The sequence below is a fragment of the Chenopodium album genome, chromosome 25, assembly GCF_948465745.1.
Source record: "Chenopodium album chromosome 25, dcCheAlbu1.1, whole genome shotgun sequence".
NCBI classification, from domain to species: domain Eukaryota; kingdom Viridiplantae; phylum Streptophyta; class Magnoliopsida; order Caryophyllales; family Amaranthaceae; genus Chenopodium; species Chenopodium album.
The window spans coordinates 28,212,905-28,219,923 of record NC_137858.1 but is presented as its reverse complement, the minus strand read 5'-3'; the positions used below and the strand labels follow the sequence as shown (position 1 = coordinate 28,219,923).

The 7,019-nt window shown below is 37.6% G+C and overlaps 1 non-coding gene across 1 annotated transcript; it reads left to right on the top strand.

Annotated features, from left to right (window-relative positions):
- Positions 1-698: 698 nt before the first annotated feature.
- On the top strand, positions 699-804 carry LOC145615798 (small nucleolar RNA R71). Its single transcript, XR_014107387.1, has one exon. It is a non-coding gene; the product is annotated as a small nucleolar RNA R71 (small nucleolar RNA).
- Positions 805-7,019: the final 6,215 nt, after the last annotated feature.

The window sequence follows — 7,019 nt, the reverse complement described above, 5'->3', positions numbered from 1 at the left end:
TGATTTCCATACCCATGGCTTGTGTTTTGATTATTATAACCTTGGTGGTTATAGTTGCCTCAGAAACCTTTGTTTCCTAGGTTCCTCTATCCTCCATTGTTATAATTATCGAAACCACCTCCTTGAGGGTGAGAATTCCTATTACCAAAGCTCTTAGGTTCTTCAAACCTTTGACCACCATTGGCATTAGACACAAAGTTCACATGTTCACATTCATTATTTTCAACATCATCACATCCATCAACAAAAGCTTGTGAACACATGGAAGAATCATGAGCATAAGAACCACATAAATCTAAAACACACAACCACTTGGCATGTTATTAGAAGTAGAAGGAGAAGAGTTAGAGATTGTACCTTTCCCTTTGGTTTGGAAGGGAAGACTCAAAGAATTCAGGGACACACTCTCAAGCTTTGCTTTGATTGATGTCATCTCTTTCCCTAGATTTGAAATTTGGGATGACAAATTGTTGATTGCATTAAGGTGATCCATCGAATAGATCGTTGAGCCACTCTTGCTTGTGGACTCTCTCTTTCCTTCATGCCAATCTCTATAGTATCTCACAACATCCTCAATTATGTCTACCACTTCTTCCTCCGTCCTATTTATTATAGGACCACCGGCTCCTCCATCTAGGCATGACTTGCCTTGAGCACTCAAACCTCCATAGAAAATTTGGATCACTTGATAAGTAGGAATCCTATGATGTGGACATTCTCTTTGGTACTCCTTGTACCTCTCCCATGCCTCATAGAGATTCTCATTAGGCCTTTGCTTGAATCCTTGAATTAATGCTCTAGCCTCCGCCGTCTTCTTTTGTGGGTAAAATCGTGACAAGAAAGCTCTAGTAACATCATCCCATGTTCTAAGCAAATTAGGCTTAACCTCTTTATCCAATTATTCTAAGGCACGACCAATGAGAGAAAAGGGAAACAACTTTAGCCGAATAAACTCTTGAGAAATGTCGTTCACCTTGATGGTATTGCAATACTTCTAAAATTCCTTGAGGTGATTCAACGGACTCTCACTCTTGGCTCCACTAAATTGCCTCCTTTCTATTAAGGTTATCATGGCCGGTCTTATCTCGAAATCATTCGCCGGTGTTGTAGGTGGAGCAATCCCACTCTCGAACCTATAAGCACCGGGAATTCCTAATTCCTTCAAGGCTACCCTTGGATTCTCTCCCATTCCTCCTTTTTGCATCTCTTCTTCAAACTCCTCTTCACTTGAAGAACTATATTGCAAAGATCTATTTGTTATTCTTCTCCTTGAGAGTGTCCTCTCAATTTCCGGATCAAAAGGCACAATAGATCGATCACGAGCACTATGCATGCAAAATCTTAAAGAAATTGTTAGAAACACGGCTACAAGAGTAGCCTAAAAGAAAGAAATCAAGTCTTTTTGTGTTTTTCAAATAAATGGAATAGACGCAACAACAATACACAATCAATACACTATTCCCCGGCAATGGCGCCATTTTGATTGATGGTGAAATGGTAGGTCGTTGGGCTACCTCCCCAAAACAATCAAACAAAAATTATAAACTCAACTAACCCCTATACAAGTATAGTAGAAAGTCAAGGGTCGAACCCAAAGGAATAGTGATTGAGAGTCTATTGTCTTGCGCTAAGCTATTCCGAAGTCTAAAGCGGGGTTGTAAGCTAAAACTAGAGCTAATGACACAAATAAATTTGTAGAAAATCAAAGATGATAAACACACGGGCTAGGATCCACATGCATTCGTAATGGAGATGGCTAATTGGGAGGTCAAATCAACTAAGTCAATCGATGTGAGGAAAAATCAATCATGCAACCAAAAGAGCATATCAAGCTATCCTCCTAGAGGTCTAACTAGCGTCAACAACGATAAACTCTAGCTAGGAAACATCACAAGACACCTCAATTGTGTAAATGCAAGCCACAAATCAATGGTCCGTATCAATGTGAACTTACAATGCAATCTAGTGCAACAATCAAAGTTGGCGAATCTTCAATTAATCACACACATGCACATGATTCATCAACCAAGTTTAATCACATCATCAACTCCATTAATTATCCCCAATTAACACGAATCCATTACTCATACATGCTTCACCATTACCCTAGCAAGTAAACTACTCACTAATCATAGTAATTAAGATCAAAACACAACTAATCAACAATTTCATCATCATCATATTAGAAAAATCAATACAAAAATCAATGAAAAATCAATCAAACTTCAATCAAACATCAAACAATCAACAATCATATGAAAAACAAGTGAAACCAACTAAAATCAAACTTATATTGAAAACAAAGATGAGTAATCCTTACAAAACTTGATCAAAGATCAATTGCAATGAAGAAATCTTGAATCATCCACAATACACCATGAATCTCTCTCTCTTCAAACTAGAGTTTCTCTCTCTACAAAATATGATCAAGCTCTAATTCTCTCTGTAAAAAATCAATGAATGAAAAATCTAATGAAAAGCTAATCCAAAAAAGTTCTCTAAAAATCGAAGGAAACTACTATAAATACAAGGGAGAAGTCGGTTATGACGTCCAAAAATAGACCCACGTCGGTGCGGCCGCACATAGGGGAGAAGAGGAGGCGCACGAGCACAGACCCAGGGGGGTGCGCCCGTACGCGCCTCCTGTGCGCCCGCACGCGCCCCCTGTGCGCCCGCACCTAGGAGGGTCTTCCTTCCCCTTCTACGACCTTGATCATCCTAGTGCACACAACTTGGTGATGGTGATGAACATCAAATTAGGTAGCAAGTTTATGGACATTTTGGTGGGTTTGAGGCATAGATGATGCCCCCACCGCATGCGTGCACCGGTCTTGAAACTTGCCCTTCGAGTTCCTCTAGACTTGAAGCTCAAAATGCTATCACAAGGCATCAATTGCAATGATAAATGTTGAAGGGAAGCTCGGAAATCTTTGGATGATCGATCATAACCTAAAAACAAATGAAAACAAACAAGTAATAGAGAAAAACAACGAATAAACAAGAAGATGCACAAAATAAAAAAACTAACTACGAAAAGCACAAGGTAAAGAAATAAACTGCAAAACTAAAGAAAACTAAGGAAAAGAGTTATAAAATGAAATAAAATTCATCCAAAAACAAATCAAATGAGTGCCATAAATGTCACTCATCATCATCATCAACCACTGACAAAGTAGGGGAATCCTCTACCAAAGTATCCCTCACAAGGTGCAAACTACCACCCGTTGCACTCCAAGAAAAAATAGCACGTGAAATACTCTCTTCCTGATGCCGACGTCTTACCGATTACTGAGACTCACAGCTACTCCGAGGGCAAAAAATTTTAAGGATGCAAAGAGGTAACATTAACAAAGAGACCCAATTAAAAATGTCATCAGGGTTAAAGATCACCTTTTCAAGAGTACCTTTCAGAACCCGAGAAAACCCCAAACAACACTTGGGATGGATAGGCTTAACAATGCAAAACCCTTTAGAGAACAAACAATCGAGGAGAACCACATCAAAACCACCGTTATGATCTCGTACCAAACCATTCACATGTCCAACTCGAGCAGGAGAAGAGGAGCTTGTGGCTTAGGAAAATTATGAAGCACAATACGAAGAAGACCATCTCCTTCAATGGGGGGCGACACATCCTCACCCCTATCTTGACGACATTTAGAATGAACCGTGAGTGTTTTGTAGCAAACTCCACATAACCAAATCCCCATACGCCTAAAAGTAACTTCTGCCTTATTCTAAACAGCCAAAATTAGAAGTAAGAGAATGACAGGTGATATCTCGCGCATCGATACAACAATGACAATCACTAAGATGCTTGATTAGATAACGTCGAGTAAGGCCATTTCCACTCCCATCTTGAAAGCCACTAAGACCCACAAAGGGACAATGAAACTTCACACCGGGAGCCGACATAGCTACACACACATGCACCACCAAAAACTACCCAAGCCGCAAGAAACACCAACAAATCCGTTACAAGACAAAAACAACCAAATAAAGGCCCCAAACTGACCAGGAAACTGCCGTCAATACCCATATATGTTGCCTGAAAATTACACAGAAAATGCACCAAAAACTCAACTAAAAGTGCACCCGAAAAACTAGTCCACAACAAGCCCAAAAACATAGCCAAAATGCCGATAAACAAACCTGAGAACGCTCGAAATTGCACCAAAACAGACCAAAAACAGCATCCAAACGCACTGAAATTTGAACCACAAACTTCCACCTGGAAAGTCGCCTAAAAAACCGATCAAAAACGCCTGAAAACCGCCTTAAAAACCTGTCGCAAATGCCCAAAAACAGCCCTAAAAACACGTGAAAATCCTGCCTAAAAAGTCACCAGAATTTGGGAAAAACCGGCAGCTATACGCTTAACTGAACCTTCCGCTGGAAAATTGAGTACAAGACTGTACAAACAAAGCCCGATTCTACCTGAATTTCACCCTAAAACTGCACCCAAAAAGCGTTGAATTCTCCTGATTTGATTGCACACCAACCAAGAATCTCGCCCTTCACCTAAACGCCTCCAAAGCCCCCGGAAGGACGCCAGAATTTGACGTGAAAGTTGTTGACGTCCCCTGCCTTAACTACCCTAAACGAGAGAATTTGATATTAGTATTACTATTACTATTACTATTATTATTATTATTATTATTATTATTATTATTAAAAAACTTACAAAGTCAATCAATTTACAAGAAATTGGTGGGGAGCCGAGATACAATCTGGGCCCCCACCCCTCTAGCTATAGCAAACCCGATCCTGCTGAAGATGTAAGCAGCTGCACGAGCACCAATATCCTGAGCCTTAGCAAACGCCTAAACTCGCTTAAGCAACGCAACAGTATCCTTCTCTAATTCCCTCAACGAAGAAAAGGAGAAAGGAAGAAAACCTTAGCCAATAGCCCTGCAACGCGCCCCATACTTGTCCCGCTTTCGCTGAGCTGCCGCAGACACAACACGACCAGGAACGAAGTCAGACAACCCCGGTTGTGTCAAAGGTGAACACATTATAAGACATTATTATTATTATTATTATTATTATTATTATTATTATTTGCTATCTAATATAAGACATTATATGGTCAATACTTTTTTATGACTATATCTTAATATCTAAAACTATATCTTGATATGCAATTATTAAATTTCAGTAAATTATATTTTTGTGTATTTTTTTCAGCTTCCTTTATCCCCTTCCCTATTATTATACTTTTTTAAATAGTGAGATATCGGGGGAGGGGGGGCTACCCTATCACAGTAATGAAGGAATGAGGAATTGAACCCCATCACTTGGGGGAAGATGGAGGGATTAACCATCCCTCCATCTACTCTATTATTATACATAGAATTATTTCCTCTGTTCTTTTTTTTTTTTAATATTTTCACTTTGACTTTATTCCTCTTAAAGTAAACAAAATATTTATTTTTATATCTGCTTACCCCACCACATAATCCACAAGTTATTACATAATAATATTAATGTTTGGAAATAGTTTTTTCTTTCTTATCCAAAAAGGCAAAAGCGAAACTCATTTTGTTTTCATGTTCTAATCCACACTACTATACTAAATTGGAACATAAAAAGAATAAAAAGGTAGCTAATTTGTTTCAAGTTAGTCTTAGGCAATCTTCTAGTTTTCCTAGTCCTCTTATCCGTGTCAACTTGTATAACATAGGATTGTACATTTTATTTATTTATTTATTTATTTATTTATTTATTCCCATGAGTCCTAACTCTTCTAGAACTCTAGTTTTTGTCCTTAGTTTTTTTTGTGATTATTTTGCTAATCTTGACATGTATTCTTTATCTTTGATTGATTTTATTTTACATATGATTAACGATTTTTATGGGACCTTTAGTTTGTCTTTTAGTCTTTATTGCTATTTGGTCCTTACGTTCTTCGTTTTTCACATTGTCCTCATGACTAGCCATACGATCATACCACGAGTCTTATAAATTCACTTAATCACATTTTTTGAGTCATTGCACACACTTTTGTTTTCGAGTCACAGACCATGCAATACACGCGTCATTTTCCGTCATAATAGGAATGAGTGGATTATTGCCTATATGTTTTCCAAATTATTTCACACACTCTTCCATTCCAATCAAAGTATTAAGTCAATGTATAAAGTGAGATCATTTTGTTCCACAGTACTTGAGTCCAAGAATCACAAGGCAACAGTTGGAAGAATAAGGGGAACGACACTCCTTCCTTCTTTTCTTCCAATTAAAGCATCAACAACAACATAATTCTTGTCCCTCTGTAGGGAATATTTCAAGCATCCCAAACTTGAGACCCACTGTGATCATGCACTTAAGCATGGTGGTGTCTAAAGGGAAGGAATTTAGAGCAAAAGATTGCCAACAAGTTTTAGGAACTGGTAAACAGTTCACAGGAAGAAGATTACACCCCTTCACGATCCTAGAGATCACTAACTCCATAGTGGTCTGGAAACATGACTGAATATTCGCGGATGAAGGTACGAATCCAACCTAAAAGAGATTGAACTTGCCCTAAAATAGGCCTCTACTTTATTCTACTCATATTTATGTGTGCTTCCTGACTAACATACAATCATTAGGTTAACCCTAAACATGTTTAATCTATATTGGTTGATTATTAATGCACAAATAAATCTATTATTGGCGATCACTTGAATTAAAATCATATTAGCCTAAATCAAATTATTAATTATCTTATTATGCATGATTTCAAGTACAAATTTTCTTTTAAACCTACAGAAAAGGCGTGATCAAGCAATAATAATAATATATATTAAGCAACATAATAATATAGACAGAACAATCATCATCATAATAATAATAATCTCATCATCAAAGCATAATAATATTTACAAGATCCTATGCATGATACTAACATGATTAATAACAAATCGTAGCATGTCACTAATAATAAAGATAAAAGCTTTAGCCCCAACATTATACTAACATGGTATAAGAAATAGGAAGCAATCTAAACATGATACTAGAAAGCATAAAGACATCCT